Below are 19,591 nucleotides of genomic sequence, written 5' to 3' on the forward strand. Positions count from 1 at the left end.
TGAGGATTAAAGTAAGATTTCTTAACTTATTGAATGTTATTAATTCATATTAACATTGACTGAATTCTAGAAAACCTCTGTTAGGCTTCACATTCACTCACCACAAACAAAAGCATTTCTACTTCATCATTAACATCAAATTGGTAATATATAATATAAACTTTTTTATATATTAACATTAACTGGATATGAAATGTACTACTCTACAAATATATTTTTTTGTGCGCTATATATATATATATATATATATATATATATATATATATATATATATATATATATATATAATATATATTTTACTTTTTTGTCAACTCATCTTCATTTAAATCTTTCAACTGTGTACTGACGCTTTAATTCAGCGCGAGCAGCACTGCAAAAAAAAATAATTTAGACTCAACGCCGAAACTCCTGCTTCACTGCTGCTCACTTCCGGTGTAAAATTTTAGCAGTGCAGAGATTAGAGATTACAAACTGCAGTTTTGTCGTCATTCCACACAAGAGACATCTTCTTTACACACAGCACCAAATCAATGTTTTCCCGCCCTCTTTTGATTGACGGGATATAATCAGCCCTGATTGTCGGATGTTTCTAAACTATTGGCCGATGGCCCATAGCGTGATAAATTTCCTTTATCGGCAGATTATTGGCTGATACATCGGTGCATCTCTAGAATTAATTGCATTTTTTATTTACATTTTTTTCCTTTAAAAAAAAAAAGAGGAGAAGAAACAGAAGGTATTATACACATTAAGGTATTCGATGCATTCCAAACCCTATTTCTGTGAATTTAACGGAGAAGCTGTTTTAACACGAGTTTGCTGTATAATAATAAAGAACTGACAAAATGGCATAATGAGCAATTGAAGAGTTACGAATACTACTTCTCATTTTGATTAGGAAAGGTTTGCCTTCTGTGAAGGCTGTTGAAATGATTTGCCATGTTTTGAAATGGACTTGTAGCACTTTTGAAGTTGTAATCGTGTAGAAACTGAGCTCCGAAATGTTTTGAGTTTTAACAATGGGTTAAATTGGATCATTTCAGTACACTGACATAACACTCAGCCTGTGCTCCATGTCATGGATGGTTTTAACCAGTGTGGTTTAAATGGGTGAAATCCTGTTACGCATTTGTCAACAATAAAGATTCACTGGGAAAAAAAACTACTTTTTTAAAAATTATTGTTAAGAAAATGAAGGGGAGAACAGTTGATAAAGTAAAAAAAAGGTGTGGGGATACATTTTAAAAAAAAGAAATATTGAAATATTATGCACATGTTCATGTACTCAAACACACATACACACACATTGATCAGCCATAACATAGAACCACTGACAGGTGATGTTCAAGGTGTTGACTTGGCCTTCAAAGTCCCCAGATCTCAATCTGATCGCGCATGTATGGGATATACTGGACAAACAAATCCGATCCATGGCGGCCTCACCTCGCAACTTACAGGACTTAAAGAATCTGCTGCTAACGTATGGCTTTACTGTATGTAATTAAAGGGGAGAGAGAGAGAACGAGAGGGGGGATTTCTAAAAAATGCAACAAGATAATGAATGTATAGATTAGACAATAGTATGTTACATTCTGTTTATATTGACTATTCATGCAGGTGCTGTTCTGTTGCTTGCTCATCTGAGATCATTAACCCATCAGGGTGGCTCTTGAGTGATGCTGAGTTTTGTTCTGTTAAGAAGATTCAGGTTGGTGTGTGGCACTGTGAACTTCCTAATCTTGTTGGTATTCCACAGAGCTGTCTGAGTCATGCCATGTTTTTATAAGTTTTTGAACTGAAGTACTTATATATATATATATAATGTATATGTATATGTGTGTGTGTGTGTGTGTATTTTTTTTTTTTGCGGTCAGCTTGGTCCTGGTCCATTATCCATCCATAGGTGATCTATTGTGGTGTGTATTTATTTGGTAAGGAACAACTTCGATTTTAAGTTTGAATAACACTGACAGCTCGGAGGGAATATTTTTGCAGAGATCGAGCCTGTGCTGAGAGAGAATTCAGTGTGTTAGTCTCTGCAATGCAATTTTGCAGTAGATTGGTGGATTAGTTCATTTATTCCAGTTTACAGAGAAATTTCTGAAAATGTAGGAATTACTTTTGTCACTTTCACTGAGTTTATTAGGCTCTGTAGAAACAATATTATATTACCTGCATAACCACAGTTAGTTGCACAGTTTAGAAGTTTTTATTTGAAATTATAGCATTATTTATAGTTTTTTTTTGTATTTCTTTTGTCCCACCAACTCAATTCTGACTCGCATTCCCGCTGAATGATCCAAAATGTTCTGGGCATTTTGCCAAATTCGTGAGAAACCACTGTGTAGTTATTGAGACATCATGGTGGTTAGAAAGCATTTCTGTCACAGGGAGTGCTGGTGTGCCATGTACTGTCGATGGAACGCCCGCTTTCCTTGCTGCAGAATTTTTTCTACCACACCCCCTGTTGGCCCTTACGTCTTACGTCTCACTGTTACCTTTTTACCTCTTTTTCACCTTTTTATGGCTTGATTTTTAATGAGATGCATGTATTTTGTCTACATAAAAAAGTACAAAAGTCACATGCTTGAACGAAAGGAGGCTGCCCTTTTTCTGTTGTGCGATTTTTGCTTATATTTGAATTATATTAGAATTGTTTCCTGAAAGAAAACAAAAAAATGTCAGTGATTTTTCTTAGATGCTTTTCTTCTTAATGGTTGACATTGTGCTGTAAGCTAGTTTTTCTTTTCAGCAGTTTTACTCTCTAACCGTCCTTTAGGTCTTCAAGTCCAATCTCTCTTTCGCCTGCTCCCGTTTGGGGTCGCCACTGCGGATCACCCGTCTGCGTATTTCAAATCTGGCACGAGTTTTACGCCAGATGCCCTTCCTGACACGCCCTTCCTGACACAACCGTCCCCGTTTCCAGGCTTGGGACCAGCACCGACTCCTGCAACCCTTCCAGTGACTGGGGTCGGTTGACTGGGAATCGAACTCAAGACACAGCGGTGAGAGAACCAGCCTTTAGGTTCGTCCAGTCAGTTGAGCCACTCTTACTTTGTCTTCATAAAGATGTAAGCTGTCAACTTGTTTAGGGTTAATGCTTAGCAGGGACATTCTCTCAAATGCTGCTAGCTCATTGCATGCTATGTATGTGGACGCCTGAGTAATGTACATACCATTCCAAAAGACATTTGCATTTATATTAAGTTGTTACCCCTTTGCTGTTATAATAAGCTCCACTCTCCTGGGAAAGCAAGTGCAATCATTATGCTATCCAAGTGGTACCATCCACAGCCATCTCCTGGCAATCTTTAGGTTATCAGAAAGAGAGAGAGAGAGAGATTGAGATCATTAGGTATGCTACCTGCCAGTTGAACTGGTTCTGTTGTATTTTATAAATTGAAGACAAAACACCATGAGAATAAGCAGGAAGTGAAGACGGCTGCAGTAAAGACTTGGCGGATCAACACAATGGGGAAGTAACCCAGCGACTGCTGTGTGTGTGGGGGGGTGTATGTTGGGTTCACTTATAAAAAGTGCTCACCCGATTTGGATTTGCGATTGTGTTCATTTATTTAATTTAAACTCCAGTATACTGTGGTAGACAACTAAAATAACTAAGAACAATAGCAAATATTTATGGGCCTGATTGTACATACCTACATCGAGGAAATAATTGAACCAATTCATAGTTTCATTTTGAAATAATTACATAAAATATATAATCTTATTGTAAAATAGTAGTGCATTCTGTTGTAATGAGATTATCTATCTATCTATCTATCTATAAAAAAAATATGTATATATATATATATATGTATATAGTGTGCTTGTTCTGCCCAATGGTTTAATTAAATAGTGAATGTGTAGTGTGTGTTGTGTCAGTGTTAAAGCTGTCGGCTTGTTCAGCCAACATACACACAAATTAGTGATTTAAAAAAAAAAAAAACAAAGCCTCCTCCATAGAATGATCTCCCTTCTGAAGCTATGGTTACATGGAATTCTTATGACATCACAGAACCGTGATTCACCTGCTGTTCATTCCATAGTTCACAATTTCACAAACGCAATGACTGAGAGTATCTCAATGTTTCAAAGCAACCAGAAAGCACCAAAACAAGGTAAAGGTGTAATTTGCTTTAATCGACTTCTTGTTTGTTGTGTGAGAGTGAAACAGTACCTGTGTACTGGACTATATCCTCTAGAGCAGTGGTCAAAAACCCTCTTCCTGCAGGTTTCATCCCCAACCAAAATCTAACGCCTGTTTTAGTCAATCGAGAATTTCTTAAGGCAGTGATCAGATGGTCAGGTGGGCACGATTATGGTTAAAGCTAAAGTCTTCAGGAAGGTAGAGGTCCAAGAACAGGGTTGGTGACCACTGGTCTAGGGGTTTCAGTCTTCTGCTTTATTTTGAATTGTCTAGAGCTAGTTTATGTCTTATGTTTTGTCTTGTGCTCCATTCCTGTTAAGGGTTAGGGTTAGAAAAGGCTTGAAAAGATGCTTGGCCAAGGAGTTGCACTTAAGCCTTGTCTTATGCGCCATTCCTGTTAAGGCTTGTAAAGACGGTTGGCACTTTGGAAATGAGCAAAACATAAATGAGCCAAGGAATTGCACTTAAGCCTTGTCTCGTGCTCCATTCCCGTGATGGGCAAGAGAATATGGCACTGGACTTGAACTGCACTGGGCTTTTACCTGTGCAAATTGAAGCCTGCTATGAACCTGTGTCTTAGTGCAGAGAAAACTCTGTTCAGATGAGCAAGCAAGCACCTTGGCATTCATCAAACAAGCTCGTGCCAAAGAAATCTTCCATCCTAGGAAATTGCTTTGACGTAAAGCAAGTCAGCCGAACGTGTACATGTAAACTTGTAAATGCTCTGTTTACTTAATTGAAGTAAATGTATTGAAGAGGTGCCGAAAGATGAGAATGTAAACATGGACAAACGCGTTTATCGGCTCCAGAAAAAATAGTCCGGCGTTTGCTTAAATCACTTTTGCCGCGTTGCTTGTTAAGCGCAAATTCGAATGGGAAATTGGTCTCGTTTTCTAGCTCACGTATCAAAGCAGAAATCTTGTCTTACCTTCGGTAGCTCAGTTGGTAGAGCGGAGGACTGTAGGTGCTTATAGTGGTCATCCTTAGGTCGCTGGTTCGAATCCGGCTCGAAGGAGGGCGATCTCCCTGCCAGTTGGCTTTCGTGTTTTTTTTAAACCTTAATTTGGCCAGAGGTGAGTAAAAAAACGCTTCCCTGACCGGGAATCGAACCCGGGCCGCGGCGGTGAGAGCGCCGAATCCTGACCACTAGACAACCAGGGACGAAAAGTCAGAGATTGGTGGCCTCTACACTGGCCATGCTGGCCCCCGTCTACCGCCAAAAGCTCCTCCAAAAGGCACGTGAGCGTCAGCACTGGAACGTGGAGCAATAAGATGGTGGCTTGGTCTGATGAATCACGTTTTCTTTTACATCATGTATGGCTTAGGGTGAGGGCTTGAAAAGGCTTGAAAAGGCTTGAAAAGACGCTTGGCCAAGGAGTTGCACTTAAGCCTTGTCTTATGCGCCATTCCTGTTAAGGCTTGTAAAGACGGTTGGCACTTTGGAAATGAGCAAAACATAAATGAGCCAAGGAATTGCACTTAAGCCTTGTCTCGTGCTCCATTCCCGTGATGGGCAAGAGAATATGGCACTGGACTTGAACTGCACTGGGCTTTTACCTGTGCAAATTGAAGCCTGCTATGAACCTGTGTCTTAGTGCAGCGAAAACTCTGTTCAGATGAGCAAGCAAGCACCTTGGCATTCATCAAACAAGCTCGTGCCAAAGAAATCTTCCATCCTCGGAAATTGCTTTGACGTAAAGCAAGTCAGCCGAACGTGTACATGTAAACTTGTAAATGCTCTGTTTACTTAATTGAAGTAAATGTATTGAAGAGGTGCCGAAAGATGAGAATGTAAACATGGACAAACGCGTTTATCGGCTCCAGAAAAAATAGTCCGGCGTTTGCTTAAATCACTTTTGCCGCGTTGCTTGTTAAGCGCAAATTCGAATGGGAAATTGGTCTCGTTTTCTAGCTCACGTATCAAAGCAGAAATCTTGTCTTACCTTCGGTAGCTCAGTTGGTAGAGCGGAGGACTGTAGGTGCTTATAGTGGTCATCCTTAGGTCGCTGGTTCGAGTCCGGCTCGAAGGAGGGCGATCTCCCTGCCAGTTGGCTTTCATGTTTTTTTTTAAACCTTAATTTGGCCAGAGGTGAGTAAAAAAACGCTTCCCTGACCGGGAATCGAACCCGGGCCGCGGCGGTGAGAGCGCCGAATCCTGACCACTAGACAACCAGGGACGAAAAGCCAGAGATTGGTGGCCTCTACACTGGCCATGCTGGCCCCCGTCTACCGCCAGAAGCTCCTCCAAAAGGCACGTGAGCGTCAGCACTGGAACGTGGAGCAATAAGATGGTGGCTTGGTCTGATGAATCACGTTTTCTTTTACATCATGTATGGCTTAGGGTGAGGGTTAGAAAGGGCTTGAAAAGACGCTTGGCCAAGGAGTTGCACTTAAGCCTTGTCTTATGCGCCATTCCTGTTAAGGCTTGTAAAGACGGTTGGCACTTTGGAAATGAGCAAAACATAAATGAGCCAAGGAATTGCACTTAAGCCTTGTCTCGTGCTCCATTCCCGTGATGGGCAAGAGAATATGGCACTGGACTTGAACTGCACTGGGCTTTTACCTGTGCAAATTGAAGCCTGCTATGAACCTGTGTCTTAGTGCAGAGAAAACTCTGTTCAGATGAGCAAGCAAGCACCTTGGCATTCATCAAACAAGCTCGTGCCAAAGAAATCTTCCATCCTAGGAAATTGCTTTGACGTAAAGCAAGTCAGCCGAACGTGTACATGTAAACTTGTAAATGCTCTGTTTACTTAATTGAAGTAAATGTATTGAAGAGGTGCCGAAAGATGAGAATGTAAACATGGACAAACGCGTTTATCGGCTCCAGAAAAAATAGTCCGGCGTTTGCTTAAATCACTTTTGCCGCGTTGCTTGTTAAGCGCAAATTCGAATGGGAAATTGGTCTCGTTTTCTAGCTCACGTATCAAAGCAGAAATCTTGTCTTACCTTCGGTAGCTCAGTTGGTAGAGCGGCGGACTGTAGGTGCTTATAGTGGTCATCCTTAGGTTGCTGGTTCGAATCCGGCTCGAAGGAGGGCGATCTCCCTGCCAGTTGGCTTTCGTGTTTTTTTTTAAACCTTAATTTGGCCAGAGGTGAGTAAAAAAACGCTTCCCTGACCGGGAATCGAACCCGGGCCGCGGCGGTGAGAGCGCCGAATCCTGACCACTAGACAACCAGGGACGAAAAGCCAGAGATTGGTGGCCTCTACACTGGCCATGCTGGCCCCCGTCTACCGCCAAAAGCTCCTCCAAAAGGCACGTGAGCGTCAGCACTGGAACGTGGAGCAATAAGATGGTGGCTTGGTCTGATGAATCACGTTTTCTTTTACATCATGTATGGCTTAGGGTGAGGGCTTGAAAAGGCTTGAAAAGGCTTGAAAAGACGCTTGGCCAAGGAGTTGCACTTAAGCCTTGTCTTATGCTCCATTCCTGTTAAGGCTTGTAAAGACGGTTGGCACTTTGGAAATGAGCAAAACATAAATGAGCCAAGGAATTGCACTTAAGCCTTGTCTCGTGCTCCATTCCCGTGATGGGCAAGAGAATATGGCACTGGACTTGAACTGCACTGGGCTTTTACCTGTGCAAATTGAAGCCTGCTATGAACCTGTGTCTTAGTGCAGCGAAAACTCTGCTCAGATGAGCAAGCAAGCACCTTGGCATTCATCAAACAAGCTCGTGCCAAAGAAATCTTCCATCCTAGGAAATTGCTTTGACGTAAAGCAAGTCAGCCGAACGTGTACATGTAAACTTGTAAATGCTCTGTTTACTTAATTGAAGTAAATGTATTGAAGAGGTGCCGAAAGATGAGAATGTAAACATGGACAAACGCGTTTATCGGCTCCAGAAAAAATAGTCCGGCGTTTGCTTAAATCACTTTTGCCGCGTTGCTTGTTAAGCGCAAATTCGAATGGGAAATTGGTCTCGTTTTCTAGCTCACGTATCAAAGCAGAAATCTTGTCTTACCTTCGGTAGCTCAGTTGGTAGAGCGGAGGACTGTAGGTGCTTATAGTGGTCATCCTTAGGTCGCTGGTTCGAATCCGGCTCGAAGGAGGGCGATCTCCCTGCCAGTTGGCTTTCGTGTTTTTTTTAAACCTTAATTTGGCCAGAGGTAAGTAAAAAAACGCTTCCCTGACCGGGAATCGAACCCGGGCCGCGGCGGAGAGAGCGCCGAATCCTGACCACTAGACAACCAGGGACGAAAAGTCAGTGATTGGTGGCCTCTACACTGGCCATGCTGGCCCCCGTCTACCGCCAAAAGCTCCTCCAAAAGGCACGTGAGCGTCAGCACTGGAACGTGGAGCAATAAGATGGTGGCTTGGTCTGATGAATCACGTTTTCTTTTACATCATGTACGGCTTAGGGTGAGGGCTTGAAAAGGCTTGAAAAGGCTTGAAAAGACGCTTGGCCAAGGAGTTGCACTTAAGCCTTGTCTTATGCGCCATTCCTGTTAAGGCTTGTAAAGACGGTTGGCACTTTGGAAATGAGCAAAACATAAATGAGCCAAGGAATTGCACTTAAGCCTTGTCTCGTGCTCCATTCCCGTGATGGGCAAGAGAATATGGCACTGGACTTGAACTGCACTGGGCTTTTACCTGTGCAAATTGAAGCCTGCTATGAACCTGTGTCTTAGTGCAGCGAAAACTCTGTTCAGATGAGCAAGCAAGCACCTTGGCATTCATCAAACAAGCTCGTGCCAAAGAAATCTTCCATCCTAGGAAATTGCTTTGACGTAAAGCAAGTCAGCCGAACGTGTACATGTAAACTTGTAAATGCTCTGTTTACTTAATTGAAGTAAATGTATTGAAGAGGTGCCGAAAGATGAGAATGTAAACATGGACAAACGCGTTTATCGGCTCCAGAAAAAATAGTCCGGCGTTTGCTTAAATCACTTTTGCCGCGTTGCTTGTTAAGCGCAAATTCGAATGGGAAATTGGTCTCGTTTTCTAGCTCACGTATCAAAGCAGAAATCTTGTCTTACCTTCGGTAGCTCAGTTGGTAGAGCGGAGGACTGTAGGTGCTTATAGTGGTCATCCTTAGGTCGCTGGTTCGAGTCCGGCTCGAAGGAGGGCGATCTCCCTGCCAGTTGGCTTTCGTGTTTTTTTTAAACCTTAATTTGGCCAGAGGTGAGTAAAAAAACGCTTCCCTGACCGGGAATCGAACCCGGGCCGCGGCGGTGAGAGCGCCGAATCCTGACCACTAGACAACCAGGGACGAAAAGCCAGAGATTGGTGGCCTCTACACTGGCCATGCTGGCCCCCGTCTACCGCCAGAAGCTCCTCCAAAAGGCACGTGAGCGTCAGCACTGGAACGTGGAGCAATAAGATGGTGGCTTGGTCTGATGAATCACGTTTTCTTTTACATCATGTATGGCTTAGGGTGAGGGTTAGAAAGGGCTTGAAAAGACGCTTGGCCAAGGAGTTGCACTTAAGCCTTGTCTTATGCGCCATTCCTGTTAAGGCTTGTAAAGACGGTTGGCACTTTGGAAATGAGCAAAACATAAATGAGCCAAGGAATTGCACTTAAGCCTTGTCTCGTGCTCCATTCCCGTGATGGGCAAGAGAATATGGCACTGGACTTGAACTGCACTGGGCTTTTACCTGTGCAAATTGAAGCCTGCTATGAACCTGTGTCTTAGTGCAGAGAAAACTCTGTTCAGATGAGCAAGCAAGCACCTTGGCATTCATCAAACAAGCTCGTGCCAAAGAAATCTTCCATCCTAGGAAATTGCTTTGACGTAAAGCAAGTCAGCCGAACGTGTACATGTAAACTTGTAAATGCTCTGTTTACTTAATTGAAGTAAATGTATTGAAGAGGTGCCGAAAGATGAGAATGTAAACATGGACAAACGCGTTTATCGGCTCCAGAAAAAATAGTCCGGCGTTTGCTTAAATCACTTTTGCCGCGTTGCTTGTTAAGCGCAAATTCGAATGGGAAATTGGTCTCGTTTTCTAGCTCACGTATCAAAGCAGAAATCTTGTCTTACCTTCGGTAGCTCAGTTGGTAGAGCGGAGGACTGTAGGTGCTTATAGTGGTCATCCTTAGGTCGCTGGTTCGAATCCGGCTCGAAGGAGGGCGATCTCCCTGCCAGTTGGCTTTAATGTTTTTTTAAACCTTAATTTGGCCAGAGGTGAGTTAAAAAAACACTTCTCTGACCGGGAATCGAACCCGGGCCGCGGCGGTGAGAGCGCCGAATCCTGACCACTAGACAACCAGGGACGAAAAGTCAGAGATTGGTGGCCTCTACACTGGCCATGCTGGCCCCCGTCTACCGCCAAAAGCTCCTCCAAAAGGCACGTGAGCGTCAGCACTGGAACGTGGAGCAATAAGATGGTGGCTTGGTCTGATGAATCACGTTTTCTTTTACATCATGTATGGCTTAGGGTGAGGGCTTGAAAAGGCTTGAAAAGGCTTGAAAAGACGCTTGGCCAAGGAGTTGCACTTAAGCCTTGTCTTATGCTCCATTCCTGTTAAGGCTTGTAAAGACGGTTGGCACTTTGGAAATGAGCAAAACATAAATGAGCCAAGGAATTGCACTTAAGCCTTGTCTCGTGCTCCATTCCCGTGATGGGCAAGAGAATATGGCACTGGACTTGAACTGCACTGGGCTTTTACCTGTGCAAATTGAAGCCTGCTATGAACCTGTGTCTTAGTGCAGCGAAAACTCTGTTCAGATGAGCAAGCAAGCACCTTGGCATTCATCAAACAAGCTCGTGCCAAAGAAATCTTCCATCCTAGGAAATTGCTTTGACGTAAAGCAAGTCAGCCGAACGTGTACATGTAAACTTGTAAATGCTCTGTTTACTTAATTGAAGTAAATGTATTGAAGAGGTGCCGAAAGATGAGAATGTAAACATGGACAAACGCGTTTATCGGCTCCAGAAAAAATAGTCCGGCGTTTGCTTAAATCACTTTTGCCGCGTTGCTTGTTAAGCGCAAATTCGAATGGGAAATTGGTCTCGTTTTCTAGCTCACGTATCAAAGCAGAAATCTTGTCTTACCTTCGGTAGCTCAGTTGGTAGAGCGGAGGACTGTAGGTGCTTATAGTGGTCATCCTTAGGTCGCTGGTTCGAATCCGGCTCGAAGGAGGGCGATCTCCCTGCCAGTTGGCTTTCGTGTTTTTTTTTAAACCTTAATTTGGCCAGAGGTGAGTAAAAAAACGCTTCCCTGACCGGGAATCGAACCCGGGCCGCGGCGGTGAGAGCGCCGAATCCTGACCACTAGACAACCAGGGACGAAAAGCCAGAGATTGGTGGCCTCTACACTGGCCATGCTGGCCCCCGTCTACCGCCAAAAGCTCCTCCAAAAGGCACGTGAGCGTCAGCACTGGAACGTGGAGCAATAAGATGGTGGCTTGGTCTGATGAATCACGTTTTCTTTTACATCATGTATGGCTTAGGGTGAGGGTTAGAAAAGGCTTGAAAAGGCTTGAAAAGACGCTTGGCCAAGGAGTTGCACTTAAGCCTTGTCTTATGCTCCATTCCTGTTAAGGCTTGTAAAGACGGTTGGCACTTTGGAAATGAGCAAAACATAAATGAGCCAAGGAATTGCACTTAAGCCTTGTCTCGTGCTCCATTCCCGTGATGGGCAAGAGAATATGGCACTGGACTTGAACTGCACTGGGCTTTTACCTGTGCAAATTGAAGCCTGCTATGAACCTGTGTCTTAGTGCAGCGAAAACTCTGTTCAGATGAGCAAGCAAGCACCTTGGCATTCATCAAACAAGCTCGTGCCAAAGAAATCTTCCATCCTAGGAAATTGCTTTGACGTAAAGCAAGTCAGCCGAACGTGTACATGTAAACTTGTAAATGCTCTGTTTACTTAATTGAAGTAAATGTATTGAAGAGGTGCCGAAAGATGAGAATGTAAACATGGACAAACGCGTTTATCGGCTCCAGAAAAAATAGTCCGGCGTTTGCTTAAATCACTTTTGCCGCGTTGCTTGTTAAGCGCAAATTCGAATGGGAAATTGGTCTCGTTTTCTAGCTCACGTATCAAAGCAGAAATCTTGTCTTACCTTCGGTAGCTCAGTTGGTAGAGCGGAGGACTGTAGGTGCTTATAGTGGTCATCCTTAGGTCGCTGGTTCGAATCCGGCTCGAAGGAGGGCGATCTCCCTGCCAGTTGGCTTTCGTGTTTTTTTTTAAACCTTAATTTGGCCAGAGGTGAGTAAAAAAACGCTTCCCTGACCGGGAATCGAACCCGGGCCGCGGCGGTGAGAGCGCCGAATCCTGACCACTAGACAACCAGGGACGAAGAGCCAGAGATTGGTGGCCTCTACACTGGCCATGCTGGCCCCCGTCTACCGCCAAAAGCTCCTCCAAAAGGCACGTGAGCGTCAGCACTGGAACGTGGAGCAATAAGATGGTGGCTTGGTCTGATGAATCACGTTTTCTTTTACATCATGTATGGCTTAGGGTGAGGGTTAGAAAAGGCTTGAAAAGGCTTGAAAAGACGCTTGGCCAAGGAGTTGCACTTAAGCCTTGTCTTATGCTCCATTCCTGTTAAGGCTTGTAAAGACGGTTGGCACTTTGGAAATGAGCAAAACATAAATGAGCCAAGGAATTGCACTTAAGCCTTGTCTCGTGCTCCATTCCCGTGATGGGCAAGAGAATATGGCACTGGACTTGAACTGCACTGGGCTTTTACCTGTGCAAATTGAAGCCTGCTATGAACCTGTGTCTTAGTGCAGCGAAAACTCTGTTCAGATGAGCAAGCAAGCACCTTGGCATTCATCAAACAAGCTCGTGCCAAAGAAATCTTCCATCCTAGGAAATTGCTTTGACGTAAAGCAAGTCAGCCGAACGTGTACATGTAAACTTGTAAATGCTCTGTTTACTTAATTGAAGTAAATGTATTGAAGAGGTGCCGAAAGATGAGAATGTAAACATGGACAAACGCGTTTATCGGCTCCAGAAAAAATAGTCCGGCGTTTGCTTAAATCACTTTTGCCGCGTTGCTTGTTAAGCGCAAATTCGAATGGGAAATTGGTCTCGTTTTCTAGCTCACGTATCAAAGCAGAAATCTTGTCTTACCTTCGGTAGCTCAGTTGGTAGAGCGGAGGACTGTAGGTGCTTATAGTGGTCATCCTTAGGTCGCTGGTTCGAATCCGGCTCGAAGGAGGGCGATCTCCCTGCCAGTTGGCTTTCGTGTTTTTTTTTAAACCTTAATTTGGCCAGAGGTGAGTAAAAAAACGCTTCCCTGACCGGGAATCGAACCCGGGCCGCGGCGGTGAGAGCGCCGAATCCTGACCACTAGACAACCAGGGACGAAAAGCCAGAGATTGGTGGCCTCTACACTGGCCATGCTGGCCCCCGTCTACCGCCAAAAGCTCCTCCAAAAGGCACGTGAGCGTCAGCACTGGAACGTGGAGCAATAAGATGGTGGCTTGGTCTGATGAATCACGTTTTCTTTTACATCATGTATGGCTTAGGGTGAGGGTTAGAAAAGGCTTGAAAAGGCTTGAAAAGACGCTTGGCCAAGGAGTTGCACTTAAGCCTTGTCTTATGCTCCATTCCTGTTAAGGCTTGTAAAGACGGTTGGCACTTTGGAAATGAGCAAAACATAAATGAGCCAAGGAATTGCACTTAAGCCTTGTCTCGTGCTCCATTCCCGTGATGGGCAAGAGAATATGGCACTGGACTTGAACTGCACTGGGCTTTTACCTGTGCAAATTGAAGCCTGCTATGAACCTGTGTCTTAGTGCAGCGAAAACTCTGTTCAGATGAGCAAGCAAGCACCTTGGCATTCATCAAACAAGCTCGTGCCAAAGAAATCTTCCATCCTAGGAAATTGCTTTGACGTAAAGCAAGTCAGCCGAACGTGTACATGTAAACTTGTAAATGCTCTGTTTACTTAATTGAAGTAAATGTATTGAAGAGGTGCCGAAAGATGAGAATGTAAACATGGACAAACGCGTTTATCGGCTCCAGAAAAAATAGTCCGGCGTTTGCTTAAATCACTTTTGCCGCGTTGCTTGTTAAGCGCAAATTCGAATGGGAAATTGGTCTCGTTTTCTAGCTCACGTATCAAAGCAGAAATCTTGTCTTACCTTCGGTAGCTCAGTTGGTAGAGCGGAGGACTGTAGGTGCTTATAGTGGTCATCCTTAGGTCGCTGGTTCGAATCCGGCTCGAAGGAGGGCGATCTCCCTGCCAGTTGGCTTTCGTGTTTTTTTTTAAACCTTAATTTGGCCAGAGGTGAGTAAAAAAACGCTTCCCTGACCGGGAATCGAACCCGGGCCGCGGCGGTGAGAGCGCCGAATCCTGACCACTAGACAACCAGGGACGAAGAGCCAGAGATTGGTGGCCTCTACACTGGCCATGCTGGCCCCCGTCTACCGCCAAAAGCTCCTCCAAAAGGCACGTGAGCGTCAGCACTGGAACGTGGAGCAATAAGATGGTGGCTTGGTCTGATGAATCACGTTTTCTTTTACATCATGTATGGCTTAGGGTGAGGGTTAGAAAAGGCTTGAAAAGGCTTGAAAAGACGCTTGGCCAAGGAGTTGCACTTAAGCCTTGTCTTATGCTCCATTCCTGTTAAGGCTTGTAAAGACGGTTGGCACTTTGGAAATGAGCAAAACATAAATGAGCCAAGGAATTGCACTTAAGCCTTGTCTCGTGCTCCATTCCCGTGATGGGCAAGAGAATATGGCACTGGACTTGAACTGCACTGGGCTTTTACCTGTGCAAATTGAAGCCTGCTATGAACCTGTGTCTTAGTGCAGCGAAAACTCTGTTCAGATGAGCAAGCAAGCACCTTGGCATTCATCAAACAAGCTCGTGCCAAAGAAATCTTCCATCCTAGGAAATTGCTTTGACGTAAAGCAAGTCAGCCGAACGTGTACATGTAAACTTGTAAATGCTCTGTTTACTTAATTGAAGTAAATGTATTGAAGAGGTGCCGAAAGATGAGAATGTAAACATGGACAAACGCGTTTATCGGCTCCAGAAAAAATAGTCCGGCGTTTGCTTAAATCACTTTTGCCGCGTTGCTTGTTAAGCGCAAATTCGAATGGGAAATTGGTCTCGTTTTCTAGCTCACGTATCAAAGCAGAAATCTTGTCTTACCTTCGGTAGCTCAGTTGGTAGAGCGGAGGACTGTAGGTGCTTATAGTGGTCATCCTTAGGTCGCTGGTTCGAATCCGGCTCGAAGGAGGGCGATCTCCCTGCCAGTTGGCTTTCGTGTTTTTTTTTAAACCTTAATTTGGCCAGAGGTGAGTAAAAAAACGCTTCCCTGACCGGGAATCGAACCCGGGCCGCGGCGGTGAGAGCGCCGAATCCTGACCACTAGACAACCAGGGACGAAGAGCCAGAGATTGGTGGCCTCTACACTGGCCATGCTGGCCCCCGTCTACCGCCAAAAGCTCCTCCAAAAGGCACGTGAGCGTCAGCACTGGAACGTGGAGCAATAAGATGGTGGCTTGGTCTGATGAATCACGTTTTCTTTTACATCATGTATGGCTTAGGGTGAGGGTTAGAAAAGGCTTGAAAAGGCTTGAAAAGACGCTTGGCCAAGGAGTTGCACTTAAGCCTTGTCTTATGCTCCATTCCTGTTAAGGCTTGTAAAGACGGTTGGCACTTTGGAAATGAGCAAAACATAAATGAGCCAAGGAATTGCACTTAAGCCTTGTCTCGTGCTCCATTCCCGTGATGGGCAAGAGAATATGGCACTGGACTTGAACTGCACTGGGCTTTTACCTGTGCAAATTGAAGCCTGCTATGAACCTGTGTCTTAGTGCAGCGAAAACTCTGTTCAGATGAGCAAGCAAGCACCTTGGCATTCATCAAACAAGCTCGTGCCAAAGAAATCTTCCATCCTAGGAAATTGCTTTGACGTAAAGCAAGTCAGCCGAACGTGTACATGTAAACTTGTAAATGCTCTGTTTACTTAATTGAAGTAAATGTATTGAAGAGGTGCCGAAAGATGAGAATGTAAACATGGACAAACGCGTTTATCGGCTCCAGAAAAAATAGTCCGGCGTTTGCTTAAATCACTTTTGCCGCGTTGCTTGTTAAGCGCAAATTCGAATGGGAAATTGGTCTCGTTTTCTAGCTCACGTATCAAAGCAGAAATCTTGTCTTACCTTCGGTAGCTCAGTTGGTAGAGCGGAGGACTGTAGGTGCTTATAGTGGTCATCCTTAGGTCGCTGGTTCGAATCCGGCTCGAAGGAGGGCGATCTCCCTGCCAGTTGGCTTTCATGTTTTTTTTTAAACCTTAATTTGGCCAGAGGTGAGTAAAAAAACGCTTCCCTGACCGGGAATCGAACCCGGGCCGCGGCGGTGAGAGCGCCGAATCCTGACCACTAGACAACCAGGGACGAAAGCCAGAGATTGGTGGCCTCTACACTGGCCATGCTGGCCCCCGTCTACCGCCAAAAGCTCCTCCAAAAGGCACGTGAGCGTCAGCACTGGAACGTGGAGCAATAAGATGGTGGCTTGGTCTGATGAATCACGTTTTCTTTTACATCATGTATGGCTTAGGGTGAGGGTTAGAAAAGGCTTGAAAAGATGCTTGGCCAAGGAGTTGCACTTAAGCCTTGTCTTATGCGCCATTCCTGTTAAGGCTTGTAAAGACGGTTGGCACTTTGGAAATGAGCAAAACATAAATGAGCCAAGGAATTGCACTTAAGCCTTGTCTCGTGCTCCATTCCCGTGATGGGCAAGAGAATATGGCACTGGACTTGAACTGCACTGGGCTTTTACCTGTGCAAATTGAAGCCTGCTATGAACCTGTGTCTTAGTGCAGAGAAAACTCTGTTCAGATGAGCAAGCAAGCACCTTGGCATTCATCAAACAAGCTCGTGCCAAAGAAATCTTCCATCCTAGGAAATTGCTTTGACGTAAAGCAAGTCAGCCGAACGTGTACATGTAAACTTGTAAATGCTCTGTTTACTTAATTGAAGTAAATGTATTGAAGAGGTGCCGAAAGATGAGAATGTAAACATGGACAAACGCGTTTATCGGCTCCAGAAAAAATAGTCCGGCGTTTGCTTAAATCACTTTTGCCGCGTTGCTTGTTAAGCGCAAATTCGAATGGGAAATTGGTCTCGTTTTCTAGCTCACGTATCAAAGCAGAAATCTTGTCTTACCTTCGGTAGCTCAGTTGGTAGAGCGGAGGACTGTAGGTGCTTATAGTGGTCATCCTTAGGTCGCTGGTTCGAATCCGGCTCGAAGGAGGGCGATCTCCCTGCCAGTTGGCTTTCGTGTTTTTTTTTAAACCTTAATTTGGCCAGAGGTGAGTAAAAAAACGCTTCCCTGACCGGGAATCGAACCCGGGCCGCGGCGGTGAGAGCGCCGAATCCTGACCACTAGACAACCAGGGACGAAGAGCCAGAGATTGGTGGCCTCTACACTGGCCATGCTGGCCCCCGTCTACCGCCAAAAGCTCCTCCAAAAGGCACGTGAGCGTCAGCACTGGAACGTGGAGCAATAAGATGGTGGCTTGGTCTGATGAATCACGTTTTCTTTTACATCATGTATGGCTTAGGGTGAGGGTTAGAAAAGGCTTGAAAAGGCTTGAAAAGACGCTTGGCCAAGGAGTTGCACTTAAGCCTTGTCTTATGCTCCATTCCTGTTAAGGCTTGTAAAGACGGTTGGCACTTTGGAAATGAGCAAAACATAAATGAGCCAAGGAATTGCACTTAAGCCTTGTCTCGTGCTCCATTCCCGTGATGGGCAAGAGAATATGGCACTGGACTTGAACTGCACTGGGCTTTTACCTGTGCAAATTGAAGCCTGCTATGAACCTGTGTCTTAGTGCAGCGAAAACTCTGTTCAGATGAGCAAGCAAGCACCTTGGCATTCATCAAACAAGCTCGTGCCAAAGAAATCTTCCATCCTAGGAAATTGCTTTGACGTAAAGCAAGTCAGCCGAACGTGTACATGTAAACTTGTAAATGCTCTGTTTACTTAATTGAAGTAAATGTATTGAAGAGGTGCCGAAAGATGAGAATGTAAACATGGACAAACGCGTTTATCGGCTCCAGAAAAAATAGTCCGGCGTTTGCTTAAATCACTTTTGCCGCGTTGCTTGTTAAGCGCAAATTCGAATGGGAAATTGGTCTCGTTTTCTAGCTCACGTATCAAAGCAGAAATCTTGTCTTACCTTCGGTAGCTCAGTTGGTAGAGCGGAGGACTGTAGGTGCTTATAGTGGTCATCCTTAGGTCGCTGGTTCGAATCCGGCTCGAAGGAGGGCGATCTCCCTGCCAGTTGGCTTTCGTGTTTTTTTTTAAACCTTAATTTGGCCAGAGGTGAGTAAAAAAACGCTTCCCTGACCGGGAATCGAACCCGGGCCGCGGCGGTGAGAGCGCCGAATCCTGACCACTAGACAACCAGGGACGAAAAGTCAGAGATTGGTGGCCTCTACACTGGCCATGCTGGCCCCCGTCTACCGCCAAAAGCTCCTCCAAAAGGCACGTGAGCGTCAGCACTGGAACGTGGAGCAATAAGATGGTGGCTTGGTCTGATGAATCACGTTTTCTTTTACATCATGTATGGCTTAGGGTGAGGGTTAGAAAAGGCTTGAAAAGACGCTTGGCCAAGGAGTTGCACTTAAGCCTTGTCTTATGCGCCATTCCTGTTAAGGCTTGTAAAGACGGTTGGCACTTTGGAAATGAGCAAAACATAAATGAGCCAAGGAATTGCACTTAAGCCTTGTCTCGTGCTCCATTCCCGTGATGGGCAAGAGAATATGGCACTGGACTTGAACTGCACTGGGCTTTTACCTGTGCAAATTGAAGCCTGCTATGAACCTGTGTCTTAGTGCAGAGAAAACTCTGTTCAGATGAGCAAGCAAGCACCTTGGCATTCATCAAACAAGCTCGTGCCAAAGAAATCTTCCATCCTAGGAAATTGCTTTGACGTAAAGCAAGTCAGCCGAACGTGTACATGTAAACTTGTAAATGCTCTGTTTACTTAATTGAAGTAAATGTATTGAAGAGGTGCCGAAAGATGAGAATGTAAACATGGACAAACGCGTTTATCGGCTCCAGAAAAAATAGTCCGGCGTTTGCTTAAATCACTTTTGCCGCGTTGCTTGTTAAGCGCAAATTCGAATGGAAAATTGGTCTCGTTTTCTAGCTCACGTATCAAAGCAGAAATCTTGTCTTACCTTCGGTAGCTCAGTTGGTAGAGCGGAGGACTGTAGGTGCTTATAGTGGTCATCCTTAGGTCGCTGGTTCGAATCCGGCTCGAAGGAGGGCGATCTCCCTGCCAGTTGGCTTTCATGTTTTTTTTTAAACCTTAATTTGGCCAGAGGTGAGTAAAAAAATGCTTCCCTGACCGGGAATCGAACCCGGGCCGCGGCGGTGAGAGCGCCGAATCCTGACCACTAGACAACCAGGGACGAAAGCCAGAGATTGGTGGCCTCTACACTGGCCATGCTGGCCCCCGTCTACCGCCAAAAGCTCCTCCAAAAGGCACGTGAGCGTCAGCACTGGAACGTG

General features: G+C 44.9%; 1 protein-coding gene and 30 non-coding genes across 31 annotated transcripts in view; 16 read left to right on the plus strand and 15 right to left on the minus strand.

Annotated features, from left to right (window-relative positions):
- The first annotated feature begins 307 nt into the window (after window positions 1-307).
- apoa4a (apolipoprotein A-IV a) overlaps window positions 308-19,591 on the plus strand; it is a 29,789-nt gene continuing 10,505 nt past the window's right edge. Inside the window, exons 1-3 of the mRNA XM_053637861.1 lie at window positions 308-1,708; window positions 1,875-1,931; window positions 2,780-3,025. The gene's annotated coding sequence lies outside the window, so the exon portion shown is untranslated. The remainder of the gene's footprint in view (window positions 1,709-1,874; window positions 1,932-2,779; window positions 3,026-19,591) is intronic.
- Window positions 5,078-5,165, plus strand: trnay-gua (transfer RNA tyrosine (anticodon GUA)). Its single transcript is given in 2 exon segments — window positions 5,078-5,114; window positions 5,130-5,165. It is a non-coding gene; the product is annotated as a tRNA-Tyr (tRNA).
- Window positions 5,240-5,311, minus strand: trnae-cuc (transfer RNA glutamic acid (anticodon CUC)). The gene has a single exon. It is a non-coding gene; the product is annotated as a tRNA-Glu (tRNA).
- On the plus strand, window positions 6,093-6,180 carry trnay-gua (transfer RNA tyrosine (anticodon GUA)). The gene is given in 2 exon segments: window positions 6,093-6,129; window positions 6,145-6,180. It is a non-coding gene; the product is annotated as a tRNA-Tyr (tRNA).
- On the minus strand, window positions 6,256-6,327 carry trnae-cuc (transfer RNA glutamic acid (anticodon CUC)). The gene has a single exon. It is a non-coding gene; the product is annotated as a tRNA-Glu (tRNA).
- trnay-gua (transfer RNA tyrosine (anticodon GUA)) lies at window positions 7,099-7,186 on the plus strand. Its single transcript is given in 2 exon segments — window positions 7,099-7,135; window positions 7,151-7,186. It is a non-coding gene; the product is annotated as a tRNA-Tyr (tRNA).
- Window positions 7,262-7,333, minus strand: trnae-cuc (transfer RNA glutamic acid (anticodon CUC)). The gene has a single exon. It is a non-coding gene; the product is annotated as a tRNA-Glu (tRNA).
- On the plus strand, window positions 8,115-8,202 carry trnay-gua (transfer RNA tyrosine (anticodon GUA)). The gene is given in 2 exon segments: window positions 8,115-8,151; window positions 8,167-8,202. It is a non-coding gene; the product is annotated as a tRNA-Tyr (tRNA).
- trnae-cuc (transfer RNA glutamic acid (anticodon CUC)) lies at window positions 8,277-8,348 on the minus strand. Its single transcript has one exon. It is a non-coding gene; the product is annotated as a tRNA-Glu (tRNA).
- Window positions 9,130-9,217, plus strand: trnay-gua (transfer RNA tyrosine (anticodon GUA)). The gene is given in 2 exon segments: window positions 9,130-9,166; window positions 9,182-9,217. It is a non-coding gene; the product is annotated as a tRNA-Tyr (tRNA).
- On the minus strand, window positions 9,292-9,363 carry trnae-cuc (transfer RNA glutamic acid (anticodon CUC)). The gene has a single exon. It is a non-coding gene; the product is annotated as a tRNA-Glu (tRNA).
- Window positions 10,135-10,222, plus strand: trnay-gua (transfer RNA tyrosine (anticodon GUA)). The gene is given in 2 exon segments: window positions 10,135-10,171; window positions 10,187-10,222. It is a non-coding gene; the product is annotated as a tRNA-Tyr (tRNA).
- trnae-cuc (transfer RNA glutamic acid (anticodon CUC)) lies at window positions 10,297-10,368 on the minus strand. The gene has a single exon. It is a non-coding gene; the product is annotated as a tRNA-Glu (tRNA).
- trnay-gua (transfer RNA tyrosine (anticodon GUA)) lies at window positions 11,150-11,237 on the plus strand. The gene is given in 2 exon segments: window positions 11,150-11,186; window positions 11,202-11,237. It is a non-coding gene; the product is annotated as a tRNA-Tyr (tRNA).
- Window positions 11,313-11,384, minus strand: trnae-cuc (transfer RNA glutamic acid (anticodon CUC)). Its single transcript has one exon. It is a non-coding gene; the product is annotated as a tRNA-Glu (tRNA).
- trnay-gua (transfer RNA tyrosine (anticodon GUA)) lies at window positions 12,166-12,253 on the plus strand. Its single transcript is given in 2 exon segments — window positions 12,166-12,202; window positions 12,218-12,253. It is a non-coding gene; the product is annotated as a tRNA-Tyr (tRNA).
- trnae-cuc (transfer RNA glutamic acid (anticodon CUC)) lies at window positions 12,329-12,400 on the minus strand. The gene has a single exon. It is a non-coding gene; the product is annotated as a tRNA-Glu (tRNA).
- Window positions 13,182-13,269, plus strand: trnay-gua (transfer RNA tyrosine (anticodon GUA)). The gene is given in 2 exon segments: window positions 13,182-13,218; window positions 13,234-13,269. It is a non-coding gene; the product is annotated as a tRNA-Tyr (tRNA).
- On the minus strand, window positions 13,345-13,416 carry trnae-cuc (transfer RNA glutamic acid (anticodon CUC)). Its single transcript has one exon. It is a non-coding gene; the product is annotated as a tRNA-Glu (tRNA).
- On the plus strand, window positions 14,198-14,285 carry trnay-gua (transfer RNA tyrosine (anticodon GUA)). Its single transcript is given in 2 exon segments — window positions 14,198-14,234; window positions 14,250-14,285. It is a non-coding gene; the product is annotated as a tRNA-Tyr (tRNA).
- On the minus strand, window positions 14,361-14,432 carry trnae-cuc (transfer RNA glutamic acid (anticodon CUC)). Its single transcript has one exon. It is a non-coding gene; the product is annotated as a tRNA-Glu (tRNA).
- On the plus strand, window positions 15,214-15,301 carry trnay-gua (transfer RNA tyrosine (anticodon GUA)). The gene is given in 2 exon segments: window positions 15,214-15,250; window positions 15,266-15,301. It is a non-coding gene; the product is annotated as a tRNA-Tyr (tRNA).
- Window positions 15,377-15,448, minus strand: trnae-cuc (transfer RNA glutamic acid (anticodon CUC)). Its single transcript has one exon. It is a non-coding gene; the product is annotated as a tRNA-Glu (tRNA).
- On the plus strand, window positions 16,230-16,317 carry trnay-gua (transfer RNA tyrosine (anticodon GUA)). The gene is given in 2 exon segments: window positions 16,230-16,266; window positions 16,282-16,317. It is a non-coding gene; the product is annotated as a tRNA-Tyr (tRNA).
- Window positions 16,393-16,464, minus strand: trnae-cuc (transfer RNA glutamic acid (anticodon CUC)). Its single transcript has one exon. It is a non-coding gene; the product is annotated as a tRNA-Glu (tRNA).
- trnay-gua (transfer RNA tyrosine (anticodon GUA)) lies at window positions 17,235-17,322 on the plus strand. The gene is given in 2 exon segments: window positions 17,235-17,271; window positions 17,287-17,322. It is a non-coding gene; the product is annotated as a tRNA-Tyr (tRNA).
- trnae-cuc (transfer RNA glutamic acid (anticodon CUC)) lies at window positions 17,398-17,469 on the minus strand. Its single transcript has one exon. It is a non-coding gene; the product is annotated as a tRNA-Glu (tRNA).
- On the plus strand, window positions 18,251-18,338 carry trnay-gua (transfer RNA tyrosine (anticodon GUA)). Its single transcript is given in 2 exon segments — window positions 18,251-18,287; window positions 18,303-18,338. It is a non-coding gene; the product is annotated as a tRNA-Tyr (tRNA).
- Window positions 18,414-18,485, minus strand: trnae-cuc (transfer RNA glutamic acid (anticodon CUC)). The gene has a single exon. It is a non-coding gene; the product is annotated as a tRNA-Glu (tRNA).
- On the plus strand, window positions 19,257-19,344 carry trnay-gua (transfer RNA tyrosine (anticodon GUA)). Its single transcript is given in 2 exon segments — window positions 19,257-19,293; window positions 19,309-19,344. It is a non-coding gene; the product is annotated as a tRNA-Tyr (tRNA).
- Window positions 19,420-19,491, minus strand: trnae-cuc (transfer RNA glutamic acid (anticodon CUC)). Its single transcript has one exon. It is a non-coding gene; the product is annotated as a tRNA-Glu (tRNA).

This window comes from Ictalurus furcatus, chromosome 12 (genome assembly GCF_023375685.1).
Source record: "Ictalurus furcatus strain D&B chromosome 12, Billie_1.0, whole genome shotgun sequence".
NCBI classification, from domain to species: domain Eukaryota; kingdom Metazoa; phylum Chordata; class Actinopteri; order Siluriformes; family Ictaluridae; genus Ictalurus; species Ictalurus furcatus.